Genomic DNA, 14,391 nt, shown 5'->3' on the forward strand with positions numbered 1-14,391 from the left:
TATTTTTTGAAGCTGATTGCTGTTATACCTCAAAGGTTATTATATTTCACAAGTATATCAGACTACATCTTGTTACATTATTAATATGAATATGAATGTGCGAATGTAAGAAACCATCAAACTGAGCGGTAGAATCAACTCTTAATAGCCTAGGACCTAACCAAAATGGTCCACTTCTCCCTGATTTGGCACGTTATTGTGTAGAAATGGCAACTCGATTACAAAATACGCAACCCTATGGCCGGATATCACGCAGGGTTACAATTCATATAATTTAAGACCCGTAAACGTAGCTTAAGAATGACAAAACGCCTTTGCAACTTGATATTTCATCATTTTTCCCCCTCTTCTAGGGCTTAAATTTATATTTCTTGTGTATTTAGGTAAACAGATAAAGTACAGGTACACACGTACATTGTAGCGCAGCCGTGTTCTTCATATTCTGTTACAGTTGCTATACCGCATAAAACTGATATATGACACATTAGGCCTTGAGGGGTCAGATGCAAACTTACTGTCACGATTAAGATCTGCTGCCGTGGAAGGGACTGATTTTGTGGAAATTTGGGACGACTGTGGCGCGGATATAATTCAGCCATATTTATACTGCACTATGTGAAGCCTGTGGGGCTGAGAATGACACGGCGGCCGATCGGTACCCTTGGGCCTTCATGGTCTGTTCGGGCGGAGTTTAGTTTTACGTTTTGGATCTGCCGCTTTCTGTAGCTGTTCAAGATCTCTATAAGGAAACCAAAGAGAAAACATCGGGTGTTTTGTTTCAGTAATGTTGTGTGAAGGTTCACGTCCTCAAGATCGCAAAATAACTCCGCCACAACTAGAAAACCGTATAATTGCCCGTGAACAACGTGACAACCCAATAATGTAGTAATTTAAGAAAAAAAAGCTCCCCACGCATTCTCTAATTCTAAATCTGAATAGAATCACAGACAAATATTTCCAGAAACAGTCTACCACGGAATTCAGAAGCGTGCCTCTCTTGCCTTCCCCCCACCCCCGCCCCCCCTTCCCCGGCAACTCTTTGTCTTTGCTGATGTCCGAAAGTGTCATCTGTTTGCGTTACATGCGATCGATAATAATTATAATTACTGGTTTAAGTCATTGGTACAAATCATTCGGGACGGAGTGCCACTATCTTGTTTAAAGACGGCGACATGCTCCAGCTTGTTGCCGTCACTCCAGCATTCGTATTACGTCTGGAGTAACAGAGATCACTTAGGCTATTACCGAAAGCTGCCACAAAGCGACATGCATTGAAATCTTTTCTTGATGTTGTGAGTCCTGACTGGGTGGCTTACAAGTGAACATTACCGGGACTCCCCGATTTGAAACAAGTGCCTCGCAAATGCCAAGATTTCATTCGGGGAGTTGCCTGCCGCGCTGTCTGTAATCGTTGTGTAGTCAGTGAATAAGTCATGATATTCTGCAACGCATATAAAGACGGTATTATTGTCTTCAACGTGAATTTGTATAAAACTTCTGCAATGCAGGTGTTCAGCGGCGTGCCGACAAGTCGAAACACGCTTGCGAGCAAGAAATTAATCGTTTGTCAAAGGAAGCTAAGCAGAAGTTCACCGACAAGAATAGTCTTAGTGATCATACAGATCATGAGTTTCAAAAGCCACGTAATCATACGGGTCAAAAGAAGGTTCAAACAATGTTGCCTTCAACCTACAAAGTAAGTAAAGGTCCAATGACTTTTAATATATCAATATAAGGTCATTTTTTAGGGATTCGTCAAAATGGTTAATAACATTTTCTTTGGGCTATTTTGTCTGTCTGTGTGGCTCGCTGTCTGAAAATTGCTCAGGGTTGGCACGTTTAACATAGAGTTTTTAATCACATGTTATAAATACTGTTGAGTACACTTTTTAGAAGTATTTTAATCGACGCTTAAAACAAAAAATTCATTTTTATCCGACTGCAGGGTAAACATCACTTGAGGGAGAAAGGGGGGGGGGGGGAGGAGAATCCAGCCACATCTCGCCAAATTTCACCAAGGGGAGGCGAGGTGTCCAAATTTTGAAGAAAACCTCCCATGTAACTAATGGACGGTTCCTTATCGTGTCACATATGACACAAGTAACATTCTGCATGGAAATAGAAAATGAAAAGCGCAGTATGGTAACATGATTTAACATTACATTTAATAAACGGTCCATATGACTAACATTTAAGAGACTGCGAGATGCGTCAACAACTTGTAACACGAATTCATTTCACTTCCTGATGTTGCGGAAACGATGGATAGAAAGTTTTACTGTATCTTTTTCAGTAATTACAACACAAACTTGTAATTTATCGAACGTTTTCAGGCTGTTGCTGTTGAGGTCTCCAGTCTGAAGACTGGTTCGATCTCATTCTCCACGTTAGACTACCCTCTGCAAGTCCCTTCATCTCAATTTTCTACATAACTGTTGCAACCTACACCTGAGTTTCGCAGAAATTCACCTTACCTTGGGTAGGTGGTGGGGGGGGGGGGGGGGAAGGGCTGGAAATATTCCAGAATTGCCTTTTTTGATCTGGCTGATAGCGTAATCTTAAGCAATGTATTTGATGAAATATTAGTAGTTTCAACGCAGTATTTTTGAACTGTTGATTATTTCGGTAAGCGTACGTCTTATTTGTACTAAATATGAATATAGAGTTTACCTTTTCGATTTAACGAAATGAAATTACACCCCCAAACGACTACATCCAGCTCACTCAACGAGTTTCGGAAACAGAGCTAGAAACAGCCACAAAATATATTTTTGTTCACATTTCAATAATATCAGATTGATCTTGAAAAATAAAAACCTGAAAAGTAAGAAAGTCTGAAAATTTGAGAAAATCCTGTTGGTTATTAAAAATAATAATAATAAAAACAACATTAAAAACGAACTGTGATGCCATCTATAGCACTTCGTTCGCATACAGAAGTTTACATCACAGCATGTTAATGGCTTTATTGATTTATTTTCATGTCTTCTGTTTTTCAAATTTGACTGGCATAATTAGTGATGGAAAAAGCGGTTTTCCAAGCTACGTGTTTTTGATTGTTTGAGTGAATTCTAACCCAGGCCAGCTTTCGAAGAGACGAATGTGGGTAGCCTTCCGAACAACTTCAGACTGACTGTCAACGGCCCAGGACCGAACCAAGATGGTTCTTGTACAGAAAATTTGACACATTATTCTGCAACCATGAAAATAGTCTACTGAACTCGTGATTCTGTAACCTGTTTCCTGGAAAGGAGAACTTTTCTGCATTGAAACATCTCATTTTTCTCTCTCTTCTAGCACAGAAAATGATATTTTGTCTTTGATGCATTTGGATGCATTTGGATCCATAGGCAGATGAACACGAGAGGTAAATGAAAACGAGACAAGTGGCAAAAAAGTAAGTAAAGTGTTCGTTACTTCAAAAGAAACCGCCGTAACTGTTAATTCATTTATTCCACTGTGTGACAAGACGGTCAATGCCTTCATGGAAAAATGTTTGTAGTTACCAACGTAACCAAAAGATTGTGCACAGGCGTGTGAACTCCTTTGTCCGAAGCAAACCGACGGCCAGAAAGGTATTTCTTCAGGCCTCCAAAATTATGGATATCGCATGGGGAGAGATCGGGACTGTAAGGAGCATATGTAAGAGCTTCCTAGAGAAATTTTAACCTCGCCATTTTTTATATAACTAGTCTTGTGAGATGGAAAACGTGTCCTGCCACAATAACTAAATTTGACAAGAATTTCACATGTGTGTTGTATCTCAAAAGCTTGATAGTTATCTACATAATATTTTAAAAGTAGATTACTTTGGCTCGTGAAAGATAAGAATATTTCAATACTATACCATCTTCTTGTTATTAATATAAATTAATGCCACCTTTTTTTTTCAGTGACCTGAAATTACATTCTATGATTAAATCTAGGGCATTCAGCGACGTATGAAATGAAGCTACAAAATATTCACAACAGTAATTATTCATACTGCCAAAATGTTAGGTTGACACGAAAATTAATCTGAAATACGGAAAAAAGTCAGAATGATTGCGTAATATTGCTGGATATTAACAAAAATTCCTCATGAATACCCTTCAAAGTGGAGAAACAGGGAATAAACTTCGAAAAATATTTATTCACCAATGATGCCATTTATAACACTTTTTTTGTTTATAAAGCCTTACACTTGTTCACATTAATGGATCTATTGCACTACTTCATTCATTTCCATTTTATAGTGTGTTTGCGTAAATGAAGCTAAACAAAATGCGTGCCGAAATATGTGTTTTTTGGGTTGGTTGGGTAAGTAGTATCCCAGGGCTAATATACTACATTATTGAGGGAAACCTCCCAAAAACCACCCTCAGATGGACTGTAGAATCAACTTTTAGCACCCTAGGACTGCACCAAAATAATCGTCGTCTCTCCAGATTGTCACATTATTGTGCAGCATGCCAACTAGAATGCAGAATTCGTAGCTCTGTGACTACAGTTGACGTTTTATTGCACTCATAGCCTGTCAGAGGGTTCCAATTCCGGGGAGCACATTTTTCCACCCTCGTGTAGCTCAGACAATGGTGTTCGCTTTTTTCCAACTGAAGTGATACATATTATCATCTACAGTATAGCACGGCTGTGTTCCGATTTTACAATTCGTAGGTCTGTAGTGTAAGACTGAATATAAGAAATAGCACTTTAGTACGAATTAACTTGTCCATGGGCAAATGGTAAACTACTATCGTAAATCCATTGTGCAGTATGAGCGTCCTTACGGTAATCGGGGATGGATGATTGGCGCGTAATGGGCTGACATGCTTTATGAAGTGTTGGGAGCTAGAGACGGAATACCTACGCTACGGTGTTGAACAGATTCCGTACTGCGACACGGTGCCTATAGTCTTGACCTGAACCCAATGGAATACCTTTAGTATGAGTCAGAAGGTTGACTTTGCTCCATATCCCCGCGCCCAACATCACTACCGCCTCTGGTTTCAGATCTTGAGTGAATTCACTGTCATTCCTTCACAAATTCAGGCACCTCATTCTTTCCAGCAGAATTCACGCCGTCACAAAGGCGAAAGATGCACACAGCCTCCATTAATGTGCCTGCACGTAAATGAGGCACTCTCTCTACAGTTTGATTAGCCTGGAAATAAATATTCTATATAGTCCCAGACTGTCAGATGCGTGATATCCACAAGGAAAGTTAAGTTTAAAACCAAGCTTCGCGTGTATGCCCTAGTTCACTATTTCATACTATTCGAGAACCATACCCAATACAAGAAAAAAAAATCTCAATTGCAGAGTTATGTATATTTCTCAATAACACTTAGAGCAGAGAGAGACCCCGCAAAAAAAAATTTCGTGATAGTTCTTGTCATGTGATTATTATTACGATCAAAACAGCCAACCAGTGGAATGTGCAAGAATGTTACGGTTGATAATCATTTTATGAAATAAGACATTAATTCCCGTACTTACACAAATCTGTCTTGTCCTGGAGCAGTTTCTAGCCTACTAATTACAAGAATTCAAATATTGCCTAATGTCATACCGAATAATACGCAGCATAGTTACGAGAAAATTCTTCTTTCACAAGTTTGATTGCGTGGCTATCCTCCGCAGCAAGCACAGAAATATTTGTTTTGTAAATAAAAACTGCCTTTTCTTGCTGCACTGTAATTTATTTCTCCGAGACGCGTTTCACCTTTTTCTTTGCTGTGACCTATCCCAATCTGCCTTTATCTTTCTGGTGTCTCGTTACCCAGTACTTGTAACAGGCAATCGAGCGTAGCATCACGGACAGCGAGAAGTGCGTTCATTCAATGTACGAAATATATTCATTTGATAGAAACTACTGTAAGACACTATTCTACCATTAAATATCTTATGAGAGAGCGGGATCACATCGAGCCCGGATAGCTCAGTCGGTAGAGCATTAGGCTTTTAACCTAAGGGTCCAGGGTTCAAGTCCCTGTTCGGGCGCAAATTTTGTTTCGCATATCTCGAACACACCAGTGACCATGTCTAGGAAAAGATGGTAAAATCGTCATTAATGCCTCTCCTACACTGAAATATATTATGTGAAACACAACAAGCGTTCATGTGCAAAATATAGCCATTAAAATCGTACTGAAATGTTGACTACCCTTCTCTATAAGAAATAAATGTGATAATGTTCCGTGGTTGAGTGCTGAAAAGGTGCATGTTCATTCAAAATATGACGAATAGGCAAAACGATTGCATCACGAGCCCTGTGAGTGTTGATAACTGTTAGTTAGTGAAGAGCACAGATGCCTTTGCAATGCAGTAGACCAAGGGCCATCTAACATGCGTTGGGACTTCTGCTGATGACAAAAACAGTTTTTTACAAAAGGCATTTTTAAGACTAAAAACTTGAATTTGTGACAATAATTTGTACTTACAGGGGAAGTAGCGTAAAAAATCTATGTGGGGATACTTGTTGTCTGTAGTCTCCACTGTATATTATGTTCATAGTGTCACTTAAAAGACGTTATACATGTAACAGGTACACTTGATTATGTTTGATATAAAGACAATTGAAAGGCGCTTGGTTATTTACAACTCTACATCGTGCTTCAATTATTATATTAAATGGTTATATATATACAGGGTGGAGAAAAACTGTGTCACGAAATTTTAACCGTGGATAGCTGATGCCAGTAGGAACCAAAACTACTAATGTTGTGTAGGTCAACAACGCACCATTTTTAAACAACTGAAAATTGGCGCCACGCGCTCCGCCTGGCCGCGGGATTGCCCTGTTGCCGGATGCTCTGAACAACGCATGACTGCCTGCCGGAGATGGCGATGTAGCCAAGGCAGCCCGCGCGCTCCGTGGTACCGACCCAGTCTTTCTCTCTGGGGGCCTGGGGGCGGATCCGGTGGGGTCCCGACACATCCGTTCTAGTTTCATGATAAGACGTATCGGGAATAAACCCACCAAAAGCTGTTAGTTCGCGTACAGAAAGTCTTTTACAAATTGTGTCTGCCCTGAAAAGGGCCTTTTCTGTAGCTAGGACATTGTTTACTTAAAGCAGGTGCTCGAACTGGCGACCCTCTCCCACGACACAAGTTGGTAACGTCGAACGGTGTTCTGCCGAACTCTTGCAAAGTTTCATGGCATTTCTCTGATGTGATGGGCGGCATATTGAATGCAATCCATTAATTCGTTTTCGTTTCAGGTTGGTTCATGTCCGGGTGGGTGAATGACAAACTTCAAGTATCCTCACAGGAACAAATCCGGTAGCGTGAGGTCTGGTGACCGCGAGGCCATGTCGTACGAGCACCTCTGTCAATTACCCGGCTGTCAAAGAGTTCATTTATATAACCGCGCACAGCACGACTGCTATGTGCGGGCGTCCCATCATGCTGCAACCACATGTGAAACGGTATGTCCAATGGAACATCTTCCAGCATGCCAGTTAGAGTTTCTTGCAAGAAGTGAAGATAATTTGTCCCCGTAAGTCGAGGAGGTAGACAAGCTGGCCCAATCAGATGGTCACCCATAATGCCTGCCCAAATGTTGAGCGAAAATCGCTCCTGGCGCCCGTGGACGTACGTGACGTGAGGATTTCCCCTGGCCCAGTAATGAACGTTTCGAGTTTTGTAAAGGCCATCCCGATGGAAGGTTCACTCGTCGGTAAACAACACAATGGCGGGGAAGTCTAGTTCTCGAGCTACACGTCACGGAAACCACAGGCAAAATCCTAGCCTGTGTTCATAAACCACCGCAGGATATAGGTCTTGGACAGGGTGGAAACTAAATGGATGCTGGTCGTCATCCCTTAAAACCTCACAGACGAACTGATGAGTGACCCCCATGTTGCGTCCAACCACTCGAGTACTTGTCATAGGTACTTCCTCGAAGCGCTCGAGAACACTCTCTTCAAATGCAGCATCCCGTAGTGTTCGAGGTCTTCCAGTATCACAGTGATACCCTGCTAACGAGCCTGTTTCGCCAAGTCGCCGGTGAACTGCTGTAAACGTTTGCGGGTGTGGGTGGCGTCTTGCTGGGTACCGTTCCTCATACAACCATTGAGCTTCATGCGCGTTACCGTCGGCTAGTCCATAAACAAGAACCATATATCATTGTTCTTCAAACGAATACTGTGCCGCCATGCTTACTGTATGACTAAATCGCAAGTGGCGTGTGTATGCTCTGAAGCGAAGCTTAGGTATGAATGCCTCTCACATGAGGTGGAGACATGCAACAAAACCTATTCAACATGTGTGCATATGACGTTGAGGCAGTGACGGGGTGAGAGACGTTTGTATGTGTGAACTGATGCCCGTCAACCGATGAACGGCAACAGGACAATCCCACGGCCAATCGGAGCGCGTAGTGGCAAGTCTCGGTAGTTTAAAAATGGTGCGTGGTCGACCTACACAACATTAGTAATTTTTGTTCATATTGGCATCAGCTGTCCAGGGTTAAAATTTCGTGACACAATTTTTCTGCATACTGTGTATATACACGGGGTGAGTCACCAACTATTGCCACCAAGAATAATTCCCAAAGTAATTTAAAAGTTGAAAAGTTTGTGGGACAAAAGTTGTATGGGACAACGGGGGTCATAATATGACGTTGGTTTTTTGTTGCTAGGTGGGGTCGCTTCAGAGATATGCAGGTTAACTTCGATTTTTTTTAATGGGGTGCTATAATTTGATGCTAATAGTGGCTATCGAGACGAATCCAATGATGTGTAACAGTAAGGTCTTTGAAGGCCAACGAAGGTCATGAAGGTGGCACGAACGTCCATTTACAGAAGGTATTCGAAGTGATGACCATTGGTATCAATGCAGTGCTGCAATCTTTTTGTCATGGATTGGAATTCCTTATTACATCGGCACTTATCGAAGCACATGCTCTGACAATTCTCTCTCGCATATCTTCAGGTGCAGTTGGAACATCTTTATAAACAATGTCTTTTACGAATCTCCACAAGAAAATATCTAGAGACATCAAGTCTGGCGAACGAGCTGGCCACGACTCATCTCCTCCGCGTCCAATCCAACGATTTTTCCAATAATAGACCTAATGTTCTTCGCAGGAATGTGATGTACTTCCTACCATTAAGATTTCCTTCGATGAAATAGGGGCCAATAATTCTATCCTACAGAATTCCACACCATACATTCACTGACCACGGTTTTCGGTGTGCAACTTGCTGCAGCCAACATGGATTTTCAGTTGCCCAATAATGCATGTTATGCAAATTAACGTTTACATGATTCGTGAATGTAGCCTCGATAGTAAATAAAATCACATAAGCTGAGCCCATCGGCAGAATTTAATGTGACGCATAAAATCCGTACCAGTTAATTCTTGGTGGAAACTGATATGGTAAAGACGATATTTGTGGCGATGCAGAACACGAACAACTCTACTCTGGCTCATGCCAGATTCCCTTGCGATTTGACGCGAACTCACACAAAGATCTCGAGCCACAGTGACAAGAGTACCAATTTCCGTTTCCTCGTAAGTAACTTTCGTTTGTCCGATATGTTTCCGATGCGTTAAAGATGCAGTTGTTCTCAATTTATCATGCACATATTTATATGTACGACTTGTGGAGTGAGTACATTGAGCATATCTTTCAGCGTACGTCTCTAGCTCTGACTGAATTTCGTTGGCATTCTCTGCAAATGAGAAGAATATCGACTTGTTCTTCGAAGGAATACCTCATTCACATTTGCTTGACTCGACGATAGTAGTCTTACCGTTCCTATTAGTGTTGTATTGCGAAACCATCGAATGGTGATTACGTTTCAATGGATACGCCGTATTTGGCGAATATTTACTATTTGCACGGTATATGAGAGAGAATTGTCAGAGCATGAGCTTCGATAAGTGCCGAAGTGATAAGGAATACCACTCAATCCATGATAAGAAGATTGCAGCACTGCATTGATACCAATGGTCATCACTTCGAACACCTTCGGTAAATGGACGTTCATGCCACCTTTTTGACCTTCGTTTACCTTCAAAGACCTTACTGTTACACCTCATTGGATGTGTCGTTCGAGATCCAAACTTCCCCGCCATTGTGCTGTTTACCGACGAGTGCATCTTCCATCGAGATGGCCTTTACAACACTCGAAACGTCCATTACTGGCCCAGGGGAAATCCTCACCTCACGTCCGTCCGCGGACGCCAGGAACGATTTTCGCTCAACATTTGGGCAGGCATTGTGGGTGAGCATCTGACTGGGCCAGTCCGTCTACCTCCTCGACTTACCGGTACAAATTACCTTCACTATTGCAAGAAACTCTACCTGGCCTGCTGGAAGATGTTCCATTGGACATACGGCTACATATGTGGTTGCAGCATGCTGTGACGCCCGCGCATAACAGTCGTGCTGTTCGCAGATAATGAACTCTTTGACGGCCGGGTAATTGACAGAGGTGCTCGTAGGACACGTATCCACAGATCGCTTTCCAAATACACAAGGGGTGTGCTTTATCGGAAAGTTTGAAACCACTGCTGTAAGGGATTTGTCTGAAGGAAACAAAAAGCTGATAAAACAGAAGTTCAATGACCGTAAACAGTCGTTTTCGCAGGGAAATAGATGCTTGGGCTGAACGAAGGGAAGTCAAGTTATCCACTGCGTAAATAAAAGCATATCTGAAGCAGTCGTGAACTTGTCGAGGGATAATTTACATCATGATAGTTTTATAACACGTGAACCACATTGAAGCCCCAAAGAAACAGCTATAAAGGTAGGCATGAGTGCCCAAATACGGAGGCAGAATACGGAGCTGCGGTCGGCAACGCCTGTATAAGACATGTGCCTGGCGCAGTTGTTAGGTCGGTTACTGCTGCTGTAACGGCAGGTTATCAAGATTTAAGTGAGTTTGAACGTGGTGCTACAGTCGGCGCACGAGCGATGGGGCACAGCATCTCTGAGACAGCGATGAAGTAGGGACGGCCAGAGCGGCCGAGCGGTTGTAGGCGCTACAGTCTGGAACCGCGCGACGGCTACGGTCGAAGGTTCGAATCCTGCTTCGGGCATGGATGTGTGTGACGTCCTTGGGTTAGTTAAGTTTAAGTAGTTCTTAGTTCTAGGGGACTGATGACCTCAGAAGTGAAGTCCCATAGCGTTCAGAGCCATTTTTTGATGAAATGGGGATTTTCAAATAATGTTCAAATGTGTGTGAAATCTTATGGGACTTAGCTGTTAAGGTCATCAGTCCCTAAGCCTACACACTACTTAACCTTAATTATCCTAAGGACAAACACATGCACCCATGCCCGAGGCAGGAATCGAACCTCCGCCGAGACCAGCCGCACAGTCCATGACTGGGGATTTTTCCGTACGACCATTTCACCAGTGCACCGTGAATATCAGGAATGCGGTAAAACATCAAATCTCCGACATTGCTACGGCCGGAAAATATCCTGTAATAACTGGACCAATGACGACTGAAGAGAATCTTTCAACGCGACTGAAGTGCAATCCTTACGCAAATTGCTACAGATTTCAATGCTGGACCTTCAACGGCCCACTCATATACCCTTGATGACAGCAAGCTTCACACCGATATTGGTATGCTGATGACTGGAAACATGTTGCCTGGTGGGACGAATCCCGTTTCAAATTGTATCGAGCGGATGAACGTGTACAGGTATGCAGACAGCCTCATGAATCTATGCACCCTGCATGTCAGCAGGGGAGTGTTCAATGTTGGTGGAGGCTCTGTAATGGTGTTGGGTGTGTGCGGTTGGAGTGATACTGGGGGACATCCTGATACGTCTAGATACGACTCTGACATGTGACACGTACGTAAGGATCCTGTCTGATCACTAGCATCCATTCATGTCCATTGTGCATTCCGACGGACTTGGGCAATTCCAGCAGGACAATGCGATACCCTACACGTCCAGAATTGCTACAGTGTGGCTCCAAGAACACTCTTCTGAGTTTAAACACTTCCGCTCACCACCAAACGCCCCAGACGTGAACATTATTGAGCATATTTGAGATGCCTTGCAACGTGCTGTTCAGAAGAGATCTCCACCACCTGGCCTCTGTGGCCGAGCAGTTCTAGGCGCTTCAGTCCGGAACCGCGCTGCTGCTACGGTCGCAGGTTCGAATCCTGCCTCGGTCATTGATGTGTGTGATGTCCTTAGGTTAGTTAGGTTTAAGTAGTTCTAAGTCTAAGGGACTGATGACCTCAGATGTTAAGCATCATAGTGCTTAGAGCCATTTGAACCATTTTGTCAGCCCTGCAGGATTCATTTTGTTAATTCCCTCGAGTACTACTTCAGACGTTAGTCGAGCTCGTGCAAAGTCGTGATGGGGCACTTCTGCGTGCGTGCGGGGGCCCTACATGATTTTAGGCAGATGTACCAGTTTCTTTGGCTCTTCAGTGTACAATAAGTCAAAAGCCAAATAGGTTCAGATTTCTTGAAGTGGAAATCACCGATTTCAAATTCGATAGAAAACACAAGCAGAGAAGCGGAAGGAATTCGGGGCCTATTAAGGAAAGTGGCACTGAACTACAGCACTCCGAGAGCCAACACAGCTCGCCCCACACCTCGGAAACAAGCGAGGAGCGATCATATCACCTTATGGGCAACAATCAACAGTATGCGCAAGCGACACCACCAACCATAAATATTTACACGGCAATGTTGATGGAAGAAAAGTAAATAAAACACAAACACTGCCAACTGTTTTTGCCGGATAGAAAGTTTTCCTGGTGTATTATCGAGATCATTTAATGACAGACAGAATATCGGCTACGTTTTAGGATACTTACAAATTAGTTAGCTCTTTCTGATCAACAGATATCTTAGATTCATGCGAAACGTATGAGTAATTAGAGCGTGCATTCTTCGCAAAATATTGGTCCAGAGGAATACATGAAACTCTTAGGAAAGAAGTGTTCAATTCAGAAGCATTTTCATTTAGGAATGGCACATTACGCCAGTACTTTGAGAAATATCTCAGCGAAGCTCCGTATTGGGATGATCCATTTGCACAAATGGACATTTTAGAATGTTGAAATCGAAAGTACCAGTTGATGCAAGGAAAAAACTGATTAATTTTTCAAAGGAGACTTTCTCTCCGTTGTTGATTCTGTTGATTTGATTCAAGAAGATGTCAGGATCTAACAATCAGTATTTACAGGGAAATGTGTACAACAATTACAGTCCGCAAATAAACCAACGAATACCAAATTCTAATGGAAATTGCCCTGTGCAGCATTCTTTTAATACCAATCTAAAATGAATAGACCAAACGAAGAAAATTATCAGTTTAAATCATAAGCGTCCAGATAGAAGAGAGAGAAGACATAATCCAGGCTATAATTCAAATCCTAATTATCTGGTGGCATAACATGAATAATGGTATGCCACAGCAACCATCCATGACAGATAATATTACTGATTGGAGACAACATCGCCCACCAACAACATGTGAAGTTTTTAAAAGGATTTCTTGATGCCTGGTTGTTCTCTTTATTTCATGTACGATTGTACAATTTCGGCCTTGCTACACACAGGTAGTAGCGATTCTTGCTGACTGCCCAGACAGCTGCCAGGGTTTCCCATTCAGTTGTCGTGTATGAGCTTTCACAATCTGACCGATTCTGGCTCGCAAACGCAGTAGGAGAGAATGTGAGTTTTCCATCAAGTGGCCTTATTTGAAATAAGCACATGCCTCAACCGATATCTGATGAATCTGTTGGAAACCAAATTCCAGTGACATGTCCAAATGGAGTAAAATCTTAGCTTCCACCAGGGCATTTTAATTGCTTCAAAAGCAGACTGAAATTCTGACGTCCATTGCCTTGTAACATTTTTCCTTAATAGATTCAATAATGGCTCTGCATTCAGTAATTGATGGGGTACAAACCACCTGAAAAACGAGGCCAACCCTTGCAATCCTTTCGACTGTTTCTGTGTTCTTGTTATTGGAAAATTCTTCACAGCTCTTTTCCTTTCTGAATCTGATAAAATACCCTTTGCATCTCTCAGGTGTCTTATAAATTAGTATTCTTGAGTGCAAAATTAGATTTATGCAAATTAGCTGTAATAACTACATCTTTAAACATTGCAGGCACTCTCAATAAAATTTCCAGATACTCGTCTAGTGAAAGTGTAGCTATCAGTAAGTCATCTACAAAGAGAATAGGTTTACTTTCAAATTCGGGCCCTTGGACAGAGTTCAAAGCTGAAATAAATATCCCAACACTAATATTTATTCCAAATGTCAGTGATTCCTCATCCAGTTTCACCTGCCAGTATGAGGCTCAGAGTTTGATGTGTGTTAGGTAACAAACTACATGAAGCTTTTATATTAGTTCGCCTGTATGCTCTGTATGTGTTCTCATGGGTACAGCTATTTTATTTATGACCCTCAC

General features: G+C 42.2%; 1 non-coding gene across 1 annotated transcript; it reads left to right on the forward strand.

The window, feature by feature from the left end:
• The first annotated feature begins 5,909 nt into the window (after positions 1–5,909).
• Positions 5,910–5,982, forward strand: Trnak-uuu. The gene has a single exon. It is a non-coding gene; the product is annotated as a tRNA-Lys (tRNA).
• The last annotated feature ends 8,409 nt before the right edge of the window (positions 5,983–14,391 follow it).

This window comes from Schistocerca piceifrons, chromosome 8, assembly GCF_021461385.2.
Source record: "Schistocerca piceifrons isolate TAMUIC-IGC-003096 chromosome 8, iqSchPice1.1, whole genome shotgun sequence".
NCBI classification, from domain to species: domain Eukaryota; kingdom Metazoa; phylum Arthropoda; class Insecta; order Orthoptera; family Acrididae; genus Schistocerca; species Schistocerca piceifrons.